Raw genomic sequence first — 15,166 nt, 5'->3', positions numbered from 1 at the left:
TTGTTTTGTTTTGTTTTGTTTTGTTTTGTTTTGTTTTGTTTTGTTTTGTCTCTCACTGGCTGGGGACTTTGCCAAGTAGGCTGGTCTAGCTGGCCATCAGGCTCCAGGCATCTGCCTGTCTCTATGCTCCCAGTTTACCTCTGTGCCTGGCATCTTGTGTAGATTATAGTGCTCAAACTGCATGGCCATCTCCCCACCCAAGTAACAGTCTTTCCAAGGGGCTGGGGCTTTCTCACTTGTCAAACTTCACCCCTAAAGGTGAACTCCCTCAGCAATTAACACTCATTCTTGGGGCTACAAACCAAGCCTGTTCTCTGCGCTTAGTATTGCTGAGTTGGGTTTGCTTATGATTGCATCATTGCTGTTCCTCCATGTCTGTATACACAGACCTGTCTGGCTCCTCTGAGGGCCACAGTCCTCATGCAGCTCATGGGTGCAGCCAGCCAGACTTGCATTTTCTCAGCCCTTGCCCCTCCTGTTTCCTTTCTGCCATTTCTTTCTGCTCTCTCCCCCCCCCCCTCCTCCTCCTCCTCCTCCTCCTCCTCCTCCTCCTCCTCCTTCTCCTCCCCCTTCTTCTTTTCTTTGAATACGGTCCCAGGGATCTGCGTATGTCGGCCTCCCTGGTGCTGGAGTTATTTTTTTTTTTTTAAAGGAGCATACCTGGTTTTTCTTTGTTTGTTTTGTGGGTTTCTGGGAGATTGGACTCAAGTCATTGTGCCCATTACCGCTTGAGCATACCTTGCTACTTGTCTTTCCAGCTTCTAGACTTTCTATCTAGTTAGTAAGATTTCTTCCAGCCTGAGTTTATACAAAGTCTCTCATATTTTCTTATTTCTCTAAAATACAGACGTATCAGTTCTATCACACTTTTTTTTCTTTTTTTCTTTTTTTTTTCTTTTTGCATGTAACTGACATGGGGACCAGATGGAGAGCCAGGAGGCTCTGCGGACTGAATTAACCACAGCTTTCCCCGCAGATTGGGACACCATCGTCAGCTCAGACTTAGCAAGGTAGCACCAGACCATGAGGTGGCCTCCGGAATCCCAGCCGCTGCTGCCCTGTGTGTGAGGTCCCCTGGTTGCCACAGCAGCCTCCTGCTCTTAAAAAAAAATACAGGCAATGGCCAGGTAAAGTTCTGAGGAAAGGAGGCTCCTGAAGGAAAACAGAGGGATTCTCCACCTCATATCAGCAACTGCACACACTTGGATCTGGTTCTGGGAGCCTGGACCCTCTGTCTGCTAAGGAAAGGGTGTTGAAACACAGACATCGCAATATCCGACAGGCAAAGGGCACCCACGTTCTGGCAGCAGGTTTCCCCCGGCTATGGGAAATGGGGGACAGCTGGGAGCATGAACAGCGTGCGCATGAACCAACAGAGTGGGCCCGCTGCGGGTGGAAGCCACCACAAGCAACAATTGGTTTGGCTTGCTTCTGGTCAGGTCTCAGCATGCAGATGTTTGTGAAAACGTTTAGTTAAAGGCTCAAAGCACCTGGTATTTGCCACCCAAGCTGGAAGGGGCTGGAAATCTGGAAGGGTATTTGCCACCCAAGCTGGGCTGGAAATCTGGCTTGTCACTTCTTTCCCTCCATTCTTCCCATTTCCTCTTCTCCTCTCTCAGTCCTTCCTCTCTCCCTCTCCTTGTTCTCGTTCTGCCTCCTCACCCCTTTCCCTCTTTAATTCACTCTTTCTCCTCTCCTTCCTGTACTCCCTCCTTATGCATCTTTTCTTTCCTTCCTTCCCCTCTTTCTTTAGTTCTCTTTCACTTCTCTCCCCTTTCTCTTTCTTTCCCTCCTCTAATCTTTCTGGAACTTGACAGTCTTGGCACACTCCTCCCACCCACGCAGACCCAGGGCAGCCGCCCTGTGTTTGATCAACACTCGAAGTGGCTGCAAATACTCTCACTTCTCATTTAAATCTGTATCGATCTCCCAAATGGGAAACAGGCAGCCAAAATAAATTACATAAATAGAGTTAATCGGGATGGAGCCTGGGGCGTGAGAGGAATCTGGTGCTGGTGAGTAGATTCTGCTGATGCAGAGAAGCAGCTGAGATGAAATATGTATGATTTGGAGAGAGGAAAACAAACAACAGCCAGTGTCTACGAAGTCAGGATTACCTAGAAGTGAGCCAGGGTCTCCTTGGGCAGATCCACTGGCTGTGTGGCTAGAGGTTGGGGGACACATGCTTCCACATGCTTCCACATGCTTCCACATGCTTCCACATGCTTCTCCTTAGGCGGCGCCTCCCTGAGAAGGCAGAGATCCTGTGAGTGAGAAGTCTGCTCACAATAGCTCCGCTCTTTTCAACTCTAGACATTTCAAAATAAACAACGCATGGTTCTGGTTAAATAAATACATAAGTAAAAATAAAACAGAAGCAACAAGGACAACAAAAGCAAACCCAGCGGGGGGTCTGGGTGGTGTTAGACTTTTGGGTTTCCGCCGTGTGGCGGACATATGTTTGCTTTTGTTTCATTTTCCCCACTCTGACTCAGAGACCCATCACAAAGGGAGTGGGCCTATGAGGCAGTCTCAGCCAATCAGCTTTCATTCCTGTCCTCAGGAGGATTAGGTCAGGGATGGATTAAATCCAGCCAAGGTTAATGTTTTCTGTTACAGGTGCTGATTTTTGTTTGCTTAAGTGATTTAGCTGCCAACGTTTAAGCCATTGGGGCTTTTTATATAAAATCATGGATTTTTAGCTTAGCTTTAAATTTTCAGTGGATGCGGTAACTCTGGGCTAGTCCTCCCATGTGGTACCAGTTAGCTGGCATGGAAAAGTAACTGCCCCTTCAGATAGATGTGAGCTTTGGCCCTTCAGACTCTCACCGGTCTGAAACCCTGGCTCACCTCTTTCTTCAATACAGTTTTGAGTCTCTGACATGTCCAGTGTTGGGAGAGGACAGGTTTGAGAGTTTCCATTGTTTCGAGAAGGGTCCCAGCAGCCCTAGCGCTGGCTTTCAGCTCTTACACAGCTGGACAATCTTGAACTTCTGATCTTCCTGCTTCCACCTCCTGAGGACTGAGACCACTGCCTCATACCACCATGCACATTTAATATGGTGACTTGGGGCTTCACGAACATGAACGCTAGGCAAGCATTCTACCAGCTGAGCCCCAGCTGCAGCCCTGACCCAGTCTAGGATTAGGCAGTTATCTAATTTTACCTCACAGCAAATACCAATGACAGAGACCTCAGACATCGCTGTCCACCCCCAATTCTCTCTTTGTGTCTGAGGCAGCTGGCTTCTGAGAAGGGAAGGAAGTTGTTTGAAGTCATACAGTAAGGGTTAGTGTCAATGGGAAGGGAACCATTGTCTCTTTGTATTTATCTTCAGGAGCTGGCAGGGAGGACCAACTGTCAGGAATGCCCTGGAAGGAAACACTCTAAGATGCAGCCCATTAAAGGTGGTGATGGGGGGAGGGTCCATCCCATCCAGCAGGGAGTAGATATTTTTAGGCAGCAAGGCTGAATGTCCTCTTTCAAATTGCCTTTCACGGGTGGATGCCAGCCCCCTCATCTGGCCAGGGTTGAAGGCTGGCTGAAACAAAAACATTCTTTTCCTCACCATTAAAAAGATGTAGCAACATCCCTAGTGTTTTTTTTTCTAAAGTGGATATGACTTACACACTTATGAACAGTAAAACAAGAATCTGTCTTCATCCCTTTGTCTATGTGTTCTGCATCCACAGAGCAGAATATACAATACTAACTTCTAGGGATGTGATGCTTTGAGTTCTCGAAGACCTCACTTGAGCTGCAAGCCCTGATATTAACTCAAAAGACAGGTTGCATCATTGGGCAGATACCCTGTCACTGTCCACCTGAGCTGAAATCAAGGGTCAGTCATCAGGCAGAATTACACAGAGAGTTCAGGCCCACATTCATTGATCTGTACATTTTTAAAACCAAATTAAAACTAAGTGAACCGTATTTTAAACAGTGGAAGATTTAGAACCAAAGTCTGGGTTACAACCTGTTTTGAAAATCTGTGGATCTGTAAGAGAGGACATACTCTCCTCTGGCGAATAGAGAAACTGTATGTTCCTGGGGGGCAGCAGCACACACATGTTCAGTTTCTCCCTACTCCCCACCAGTCCCTACCATATTACTCTGGCTCCTACCCGACAGCTGTTGCAAAAAATATAGAAAGGTCTAACAGTGTTTATTATTAAAACCTGTAATATTGTGGTGGTATTATCTAACCTGCTATCAAATCAATAAAGACACAGCCAGTTGATAGATTTTAGAATAGTCTTTTCTGCCTGGGGCTAGCAGATATTAACCCCTAAGCTACCTAGTTACCTCCCAGCACCCATCCCATGACAATTGCTTTAATAGTTTCTGTCTGGGCTATTTCCCATCCATAAGTCCATAAACACTGGCTTACTCTTCTTACTCTTGCTTTTCTCCCCTCTATCTGGTCCTGTCCTGTGATCCAAAGCCCCTGAACCTTAACTCTGCCTCCACCTCTGCCCTGCCCAGGTGTAGGCCTTTTTTTTTTCTTTAATTAACCAATCAACCTTAAATTAGCTAGAGCAAGGTACATCAAAGACAGACATACAAGAGAATGTGCTGGTCTGGGCAGCAACCAGACATCAGGGAACAAAATAATAACAATCAAATATAAAGTGCCAGATCATACTGTTACAAAAATCGATAGGACACTAGGGATTGGAATGGGTATTCTCCCAAGTGATTCTCCCACGTGAGCTACCTCCCTGGGCTCTGTGACAGAATATCTAAAAGAGGGGACAACAGGAGGTGTTCTGGCTCATAGTTCAGAAGGTACATTCATTCCATCACAGCAGAGAGAGAAGGCATGGGTTCGAGGCAACAGGAGCTCTGACACACGGTTTGTTCTTATCTTAGTAGGGATAAACTGGGAGCAAAGCAGGGCTATGACCCACTAGCATTGGCTCCCCCCACCTCCCTATCTGGAAATGTGTTCAAACACATGAGCCTCTATGGGGACATTTCACATTCAAGTTGTGACACCCTTTAACTAACATTTTAAAGTGTGTAATGTAGTCTTGGAAGTGGGTGGCAGTTATGTGTGGGCAAAATTGTAGAGATGTAAATCATGAAAGATTCAGGACACTGTAGTTTCATGTGTGGGACAGATGACTACAAAGTGGGACAGAAGAGGAGAGAAACACAAAGCTTCAAGGCACACAAGGGCCAGACCACACTCAGGGTCCCATGAAGGGACCTAACAGTATAACATAGAGACATGGAGGTAAATGAAGGACTTCGGTCTGAATCCTGAAAGTGAGATCTCCAGAACTTAGACAGGGGTGTACTGCGTTAAGGGTGTTCTTGGCAGATCATTGAGGAAGGAATAAAGTCTACAGAGCAGCAAGAAAGGCTGGGACACTGGGCAGGTGTCTATGGTAGTCCTCCGACTTCACATGAGCAAGGTGAGACACGTGGTCACACGGGGGAGTGGACGGGTATTTCTTATCTATAAAAATGCTTTTGGGGGGAGCAGAGCACATAGAGATTTCAACTTTCTAAGTAGTAATTCCATTAAAGTACCCCAGGTGTGTACTGAGAAATTAATGGGGCTACCAGACTCATTTGCTACCGAGGGTCCCAGGGTCTCCTTCCATAAATGAGCATTCTCCATGCATGTGCACAAAACGAGCCCCTGGAGGACTCTTGAGAGCAATGGCTGCTCTCAAAGGTGAGCCTGATGTAGAAGCGAGGAGGGAAGGGCTGCGGTGATGGAGGCAGAAGGCACTCCATGAGCAAGGAACATTATTCCAGTGAACGGGGGAACACAGCAATTATTTCCACTCAAAAGTTGATAATGAATAGGCATGTTATTTATTCATTCATTAGACAGGCAAAACAAGCAGCCAAAGTGGGAGCCAGTCTGGCCGTACTTTTAATGAATCTGCCCCATTTCTGAGTGAGATGTGAGCTGCACAGATGAAATGCTGAACTCGGAAATATATCACCCGCTCAGGAAGCCATCCTTCCAGCCTTAATTAAAGGAAATCAACAGCTCCCGCCTGCAATGGATGATGATGGAAATCAAGTGGGAGAACTTAACAAACATACTTGCTAGGCAGGCTGGGCTGGACTCACAGCATCCTGAGGAGTTTTGGAGTCTGTTTGAAAGGCTACAGTGCCCTCGGTTTGCAGAACATCTAACAGCAAAGATGGCCAGGTGCTTCCAGAAATGAGGGTGTCTTCAGGATGCCAAGCCTTTTTGATGATACTTTGGTGAGATTCATTAATTCATCATTTTTTTCCTACATCCACATGCTACCTCAAGCTGTGAGCATTTGTTGAGTGCCTGCTAGGTTCCAGGTACGGTACCGTGGGTATAAAATGCTAAGCAAGAATAAGCTTTATCTTGGCTCCGTGGCTCTTTATTTGTAGTAGAGAAAATATGCATTCATTTGGGTTTTTTGTTTTGTTTTGTTTTGTTTTCGGATGTGTGTCTGCACAGGCACATATGTGTGTCTGTGTGTGGTATGCATATGGTGTACATGTTCATGTGAGTGTTCGCTTCTGCATGGAGGCCAGCAGTCAGCATCCAGTATCTTCCTTGATGGCTCTCCACCTTGGTTTTTGAGACAGAGTCTCTCTCTGAACCTAGACTGACTAGCTAGTGGGGCACTGGAATCCACCTGTCTCTGTTCCTCTGGATCCTAATTCTGGAGTTACCACTCCCAACTGCTGCATGGGTGCTAGAGATCTGAACTCAGGGCCTCGTGACTTCACCCACTGAACCATCTCCATGGTCTGAAAAATATTTATTAAGTAGACACACGATGAGAAAAATACAACTGTGTGTGTGTGTGTGAGTGTGTGTGTGTGTGTGTGTGTGTGTGTGTGTGTTAAGAGCTCAGAGGATGGAGCGCACACAAAATGCTATGCCCACATGTCACATGGCTCTATGGTCTGAACTTGTCTTAGAGGATCAAGACAAGTGTCGCTGGAGCATGGTTTCTAGAGCTGAAACTCCAGAGAGGTCATTCATGACCTGGATACCAAGAACAAGGAGAGGAAGAAGGTTGGACAGTCCAGATAGAGGGCTGTGCATGTGGCAAAAACCAGCAATGAGAAGGAACAATACAACCAGCAACAACATTCCTCCCTCTCTTTGTGTTTGAATCACTCACACACCAGTCAGTGGAAATGTCTGCCTGACTCAGTATGGGACACACCTGTGAGCTGGAGGCTGCTGTGGCACATGTGTCAAGGAGACATGGCTGGGTGTTGTGTAGACTTGTGGGAACCCAGATGCAGCCCAGCAGCTGCTCAGGACTGAGCTTTCCATTCTGAGCTCTGTAGGAACATCTCTTGTACATGCCAGTACCCAGAGTCAGGACACTCAGGACCCCTGAGCCATCATAGAACCTTTCCTCTGCCTTCTTCCCTCAAGCATGCAAGCCCTCAGAGCGTGATCTCTGTGTCTCCTTCTATAACTTTAAAAGTGATTAAAAAGCCCACATTGGAGACAGCTGCCAGCATGGAGCATAGTGAGTAAAACTGTGCTCCTCCCCATTTGGGGCCAAGAGATAAAAAAGAAGGGTATGCCTTGACATCCAAGTGGGTGGATAGGTGGTGGGTTAGTATGCATGCCTAGGTGTTTGTGTGTGTGCAAACACACAGACATGCATTCTCATGTGTTTCATGTTGTGAGGCACACTCAGAGATAAGCAGTACTTGAGAGAGAAGTAGTGCTAGCCCACACTGTGTGGTCGTAACAAAATACCTGAGTCTGGGAACTTTATAAAGAGGTTTCTTTTGTCCATGACTCTTGTATGTGGAGATTCCAAGGCTGTGTCACAGTAAGGTGAAGAAACAGACTGGGAAATTGCTGTGTGCTAAAGGGCCCAACGCGTGCGATTGTTTGTCTTTTTAAGAATTCACCAACCCTTTATCTGACAGAGGGCTAATATCCATTATATATAAAGAACTAAAGAAGCTGAAAAGCAACAAACCAAGTAATCCAATTAAAAATGGGGAACAGAGCTAAACAGAGAATTCTCAATAGACAAATATTGAATGGCAGAGAAACACTTAAAGAAATGATCAACCTCATTAGCCATCAGGGAAATGCAAATCAAAATGACCCTGAGATTTCACCTTACACCCATCAGAATGGCCAAGATGAAAAACTCAAGTGACAACACATGCTGGAGAGGTTGTGGAGAAAGAGGAACCCTCTTCCACTGAATGTAAACTTGTACAACCACTCTGGAAGTCAATCTGGTGCTTTCTCAGACAACTAGGAGTAGTGCTTCCACAAGAGCCAACCATACCACTCCTAGGCATATATCCAGAAGAGGCTCAAGTACACAATAAGGACATTTGCTCAACCATGTTTGTAGCAGCTTTATTTGTAATAGCCAGAAGCTGGAAACAACCCAGATGCCCCTCAACTGAAGAATGGATACAGAAATTGTGGTACATCTACACAATGGAGTATTACTCTGCAATGAAAAATAAGGAAATCATGAAATTTGCAGGTAAATGGTGGGACCTGGAAAGGATCATCCTGAGTGAGCTATCCCAGAAACAGAAAGACACAGTATATACTCACTCATATAGAAATATAATATAGGATAAACCTACTAAAATCTGTACACCTAAAGAAATTTATCAAGAGGGAGAACTCTGACTAAAATGCTCAATCCCCATCCCAAAAAGCAAAGAAGAAGGACATCAGAAGAAGAAAACAGGGAACAAGTTAAAAACCTGCCACAGAGGGCCTCTGAAAGGCTTTTGCCCTGCTGACTAACAAAGCAGATGCTGAAACTTATGGCCAACTGTTGGGCAGAGTGCATGGAATCTTATGAAAGAAGTGGGAAATAGTAAGATCTGGAGAGGACAGGAACTCCACAAGGAGATCAACAGAACCAGAAAATTTGAACACAGGGGTCTTTCCAGAGACTCATACTCCAACCAAATACCATGCGTGGAGATAACCTAGAACCCCTGCACAGATGTAGCTCATGGCAGTTCAGTGTCCGAGTGGGTTCCATAGTAATGGGAAGAGGGACTGCCTCTGACATGAACTCAGTGGCTGGCTCTTTGATCACCTCCCCCTGAGGGGGGAGCAGCCCTACCAAGCCACAGAAGATGACAATGCAGCCACTCCTGATGAGATTTGATAGACTAAGATCAGAAGGAAGAAGAGGGGGACCTCTCCTATCAGTGGACTTGGGGAGGGGCATGCGTGAAGAATGGGGGAGGGAAGGTGGGATTAGGAGGGGAGGCGGGAGGGGTTTATGGGGGGATACAAAGTGAATAAAATGTAACTAATGAAAGTTTAAAAAAAAAAAGAATTCACTCTTGAGAGAGCCAACCAGGCCTTGTGAGAACTACATTAATTCCTTCCAAGGAAAATATTCCTGTGTCCTAATTACATTGAGCTAAGACCCATCTCTTAAAGAACCCAATCACTGCTGCACAAGTTTCTAGTACATGAACACACTCAAACCGTATCCAAACCACAGCAGAAATATAGAAGACAAGTGTGTTGAGTGGCAGCTTGAAGCCATGTTTAATGCTGGGGCCTTGGAGGAACTTCGCAGTGTGTCTGGAGATAGGACAGTGGGAAGCCGAGCGTCAGCGGGGCTGTCTCTCTTCTGAGGATGTGTGTTCTTCATCTGTCCATCTTGTCAGTGGCCCACGCTTTTCTCAGGTTAGGTGAGTGTCACTCTGTGATCTGCATGAAGGATTGTTGACATCTCATCTCCATGGTTATTCCCAGCCTGTCCTTCCTGCTCTGCAAGCTTCATCTCCTTCCTTCTTGTGCGGCCACAGCCATCAGACAAACCATTCATTTTCCAACCCCCCGTAATTGTCTCCTGGACTCACCTCAAGACATTGATTACCTAAGCCAGGGCTGCAGGGATGGCTCAGTGGGTAAGAGTGTTTGCTGCCCAAGCACAAAGATCCAGATTTGGATATCAGTATTCCCATAACCCCATCACTGCGGGGTGTGGACAGGAGGGGTGCCTGGTGAACCCGTGAGAGAGCCTGGTCTAAAAGAATAAGGCAGATACAGAGGCAGAGAGACAGACAGAGAGTAGGGGAAGGAAGAATATGCTAGATAGCACTTGCTAAGTACAGGATATCTAACATCTACTCTGACCTCCAGATATATATGCGTATATACAAACTGTTCTACACACACACACACACACACACACACACACACACACATACAGATTCTTGAAAGACCTTATGTTAGCTGTGAACTTGAAAACAATTAAATGTCTGTTGGTAATACTTAAGTGAACAAGAGTGTGGCCGATCTGTTCTGTTGTCTCTGTCAGGTTAGGCTGCCAAGCTGGAACAGGGCGTGGAAAGACATCTGGGTTGTTGTGCTGCTCTCTTCCTTGGCTGAGGCTCTGGGTTTACAGGTGATTTTGAGTTTATAACAGTTCACCCAAGTGTATGCTACAGCTGTGTGCCCTCTGTATGTTATTACAGTGCAATAAAAATGTTCTAAGGGGAAAAAATGTCCATTCATTTTGTGCCACAGCATTTAGGAGATGCCTACTGGGGAACAGAAATTTGAGGTCCAAGAAGATCCACAAAGATGAAGGAGAGCCTGCTTTTCTTCCCTGCAGCCCTGGCAGGACCTGCTCCCTATTTCCTGTCTCCCTATTTCCAGAGCTCTAAGCAGCAGATAAGATCAGGAGAGACTGCCCTGTTAATGCTGGCTGTGATTCTAATTACTTATTGAACTAGAAGAACATGCAACAGAGAGACCTTTCCTGGTCTTTACAGCAGGGCAAGAGAGACTTCATTTTTATAATGAACTCTAAACTTCAAGCTACAGCCTCTCTCACAGGGTGCCTTTTTTAAGACCTCCTCAAACTTATTTTCAAACAAGAAAAGAAAAAGTCATCAGATATAATTGCTCTAAAAGGAGAAAAAAAAATCCCCTTATTAAGAAGCCTCTAACTGCCTTCAGGAATTCAGAATAAAAATGTTCAAGCATAGGCATCCGTGCCCTGCTCCCGTGGAATTAAGTCTGCCGAGAGGGTATTCGCCATCTGTGTCGCAGACCTCAGACGCTGGTGAACGGACCCTTAGGACACATTACCCTCAGCCATTTAAATAAAGGACAGTTCACGGCTTTCTCTGTGATTCAGTGGAAATGGTGTGTCTTGTCATTCCGTCCATTATAATCCCATATTTTGCAAAACACAAAAAGCATTAAAGTGGGGATAGTATCACCTTTCAATGCCAAAGATGGGAAAGAGAATTAATGGGGATCAATAAAGCTACTTTTGCAGACAAAATAGAAACACAGATGGGAAATAGTGGCAGAGCCCACAAACCTGCCAGCGAGAGGAACTACTGAAAGCCAAGGTTCCCCAGAACCTGTGTGCCAGCTCATCCCCGCACACCCAGCAGAGCCCACCAAGTTCTGGCTGGGTTGAGATAAACAATGGAGAGGCCAGAAGGGGCTTTGAGAATGCTGCCATGTGTTTGGTGCAAAGAATTACAAAATATTGTCCATTTGTCAAATAGCTTACTGCCTGCTTCCAAAGGTGGCCAGATAGCCTGACCTCTCACACCACCGTGGAAGCCAACCTGTTACATATGGCTAGATCTGACCAGTGTTCAAAATAAAGATAGGATGTGGCATTTAAGCCTCTCAGAGGCTGGCCAGGGGAGGGAGACTGAAGCTACAGCCATGGAGCAACACGTGGAAAACAAACATCGGGTCTTCAAGTCAACTAACTACAAGTATGTGTATGACACTCAATGTGCAGGTGGAGAAACTGAGGCTACTCAAAGTGCCACAGCAGGTAATAAGGCCAGCTCTACTACCAGAAGAAGAATCCCACACCTGGCTGGTCTGTGGATCTCACAACAGGAAGTCCTAAGTCAAAAGCAGCCAATCATGTCAAGTTGTATGGTTATGCATTCTTGTTAATGTCCAAAAGGAAAAGGATGTATGGTGAAACCCTGATTTTACTGATCCTCTGTTTAAATGAGGCTGACGTATTTAAAATAATAACATACATACAGAGTGTTAGTAAGTAAGGCATCATGGAAGTGATAAATGTTTAGGAACCACTGGAGCTGGCAGTTTTGCAGCATTGTAAGCAGCTTCCCTGGCTGCAGAGGAGAGGGAGACAGAAAGGAGGATCAAAAGGAGAAAGGAATAATGAATTGGAGAGAAAAAGGAAAGAAAGAAAGAAAGAAAGAAAGAAGAAAGAAGGAAGGAAGGAAGGAAGGAAGGAAGGAAGGAAGGAAGGAAGGAAGGGGAAATAGAATACAAAGGAGAGGAAAGAAGGAAGGGTGAAGAAAAGAGATGGAAGGGTAGAAAAGAGGTAGGGAAAGAAGAAAGAAGCAAGGCAGAGAGAAGAAAGAAAAGAAAAGGGGAGGAAGAAAGGGAGGGAAAGAAGGAGGGAGGGAGGAAGGAAGCAGGGAAGAAGGGAGAGGGAGAGAGGGAAAGGGAGGGAGGAAGGGAAGACAGGCTGAGGGAAGCAGGGAAAGAAGGAAAGAGTGCGGGGGGGGGGGCTGCAGCCTGTGCAGGTCCTGTGTGTTTCCTCTCACTATTGTTTCTTCCTTCTCTCATCCCAACTAGCCCCTTGGAGATTCGCATCTTGATGGAACTTTCGCCTTCTTGCTAATTTTCTTTTTGATATTTTAATTTATTGCATTTTCATTGGGGCTGCTCTCCCTTTAAGGCATTGTAATTAATGGGCCGGTCTAATTTCCTCTGAGACTGTCTTAATTGCAATAATTCTCACTTATGTCTCTTCAGTATCCCTGTTGGCAGGCTTCATCTGCATTCGCGTTTTGAAGGCCTGAGTTATAAACAGATGTCAGTACGAAGAGACAGCCCTCCTCCCTCCATCAGCACAACGCTGCTTGGTGGAGCTTCAGGGCTCTGCCTACCTTTTAACATCCCATTTACCATTGAATCTCTGCCTTTCACACTGTGAGATTTTTGTGAATTCCCACTGAGGGTGGGCTGCTCTTTTTCTTAAGTAAGCATAGTGTTTTAATAATTCCTTCCTTGGGTGAATTTCAAGATGCTTTTATTTTCCTTCAGGGAAAAAAAATAGTTTTTGCAAAATAAAACCTGGGTTTACAGAAACAACAGTGGGTACACAGGGACACAGAAACAATAGTGGGCACCATTTTTATCAAGAAAAATAAGGAGGGTGCCACAGGGTTAAGGGACATGCTTTTCCCCAGACCACAACCCTCAGGAGCTCCTGAACTGTACAAATTTCAATTTTGACTGTAGTGTTGACATTTAAGAGAATGTTAAAAATAGTGACTTTTGAGTCTGGTTTGGGGCTATTTCTATTCCTTTAGTTGTGCCGACCTATTTTTGAGTACGTGTATGCTTTTATATAGTCTGTCATCAATTTGCATTTTCCTGTATTTATAGTGCTTTACTCCCATCACACACCATGGCGTTCTTCTTAAGGAAATCCACACCAGCTGTGGAGAATCAAAGTAAGAAGCCGGAGACAATCATGAAGGCTTCTAAATAAGGTGTCTGGTACTTGGGGATCACCTTTCTCCTTAACACACACAGGCAAGGAATAAGAGGCTGGTCAGGACCAGTGCCAGCTCAGCATCCTCTGCCACGTCCCTGTGCAAATGCTTCACCTCTCAGAACTGTCCTTGGCTTATTTCTAAACTGGGGTTAACACACCTATCTCAAGTGAGAATTGTGAGAATTAAATTAGTAAACTATGCTGTGCTTAGAACGACTTGTGTATTTGCTGACATCCTTCTCTATCAGCAACTCTTCATCTTCCTCCTCCCCCACCTCCTCCTTCTCCTCTTCTTGAACTTCTCCTCTCCTTATCCACTCCTCTCCTTCTTCTTCTCACCCCTTTGTTGCTGGGCTGGAAAAGCTTCTTCAAAGATACCAGCCAGCAGAGCAGGGATTCAGTCTTTCCTGACCTACAGTTTAGTGATAAGGCTGATGGAAGGGAAGTCCTACCCTGCAAATGTCATGTGCATGCTTGAAAAAAAAAAAAAAAACCCAGGGACCACCCCCTCTCTGCTCTACCCTATTCTCATCAGGAACCTACACAGAGCTTTGTGCTTGCCTCTTTGTGCTTGCCTCTTGGATCTTAGAGGATCCAAGCAACTGCTCACACCCCAGGCCCTCCCTGGATGATCCTTGCAGTTACACAGGTGAGTTCTGGTGCCTGCAAGTTCAGTTATTCTTGCTGATAGCCTAAGGTCCTGTGTTTGTGCAATGCAGCAATGGAGCCAGGGCTTCTTGCATGCTGGGCAAAGACTCTGCCCACTGAGTCCCAGTTCGCACGCATGCACGCAGGCACGCACGCACGCACCCGTCCCCACCTCCAGCGCAGAGATGTACTCTGTATTATTTCTTCTCATCACCTGTTTTTGTCAAGTGGACAGTTTTTACTTCCCCAGCACCATTATAATCCTTTCCATGCAGTAAAAAACATATAAAAGTTGCCATCTTGAGGCTATAGTGAGCAAGTCAGCGAAGTCACATATATTCACAATGGCCTATGGCCATCACCGATATCTGTCTCCCTTCTGCAAAACTAAAACGTGATCTCCACTTTCCCACTTGTCAGCCCCACCCTACTTTCTGTCTCTAAAATTCTGTCTATGGATCACCTTACATAAGTGGAATCCTCTCTTCAAGTTTTTGGGGGTTTTGTTCTGTATTATTTGTGTGTGTGTGTGTGTGTGTGTGTGTGTGTGTGTGTGTGTGTGTGTACATTCTCTGGTTCCTGTATGCAGATGAGAATCTGTCTTCTCCTTTAACCATGTAGATTCTGGGGATTTCACTCAGGCCATTAGGCTTGGTAGCAAGTATCTTTACCTGCTAATCCACCTCGATGGCCAGCAATTCTGTTTTTAAAATTTGAGGAAGCGCCATACCGTTTCCCACCTATTTTGCATGTGCAGCACATTCTAGTTAGCTCATCTGTTTCTGCTCACACTAGTGATTTTCTGCCAAACTGCCCTGAGACTAGCCGAACTGAGGGCCGTGACGTGCTGTCTCACTAGATCTGACTTGTGTTTCCCTAATGCAAGTCCGCTTTTCAGCCACTTGTACATCAACTTGGGAGAAATGGCTGCTCGATTCCTTCCCTGTTCTCAATTCGGTTGTTGTTGGTGGTGAGTTGTGCGTTCGCTCCATAATCTGGTTATTGAGCCCTT

This window comes from Psammomys obesus, unplaced genomic scaffold (genome assembly GCF_907164565.1).
Source record: "Psammomys obesus unplaced genomic scaffold, mPsaObe1.curated_primary_1811, whole genome shotgun sequence".
Lineage (NCBI taxonomy): Eukaryota > Metazoa > Chordata > Mammalia > Rodentia > Muridae > Psammomys > Psammomys obesus.
The sequence above is the reverse complement of the archived record's forward strand: the minus strand, read 5'-3'. Positions refer to the sequence as shown.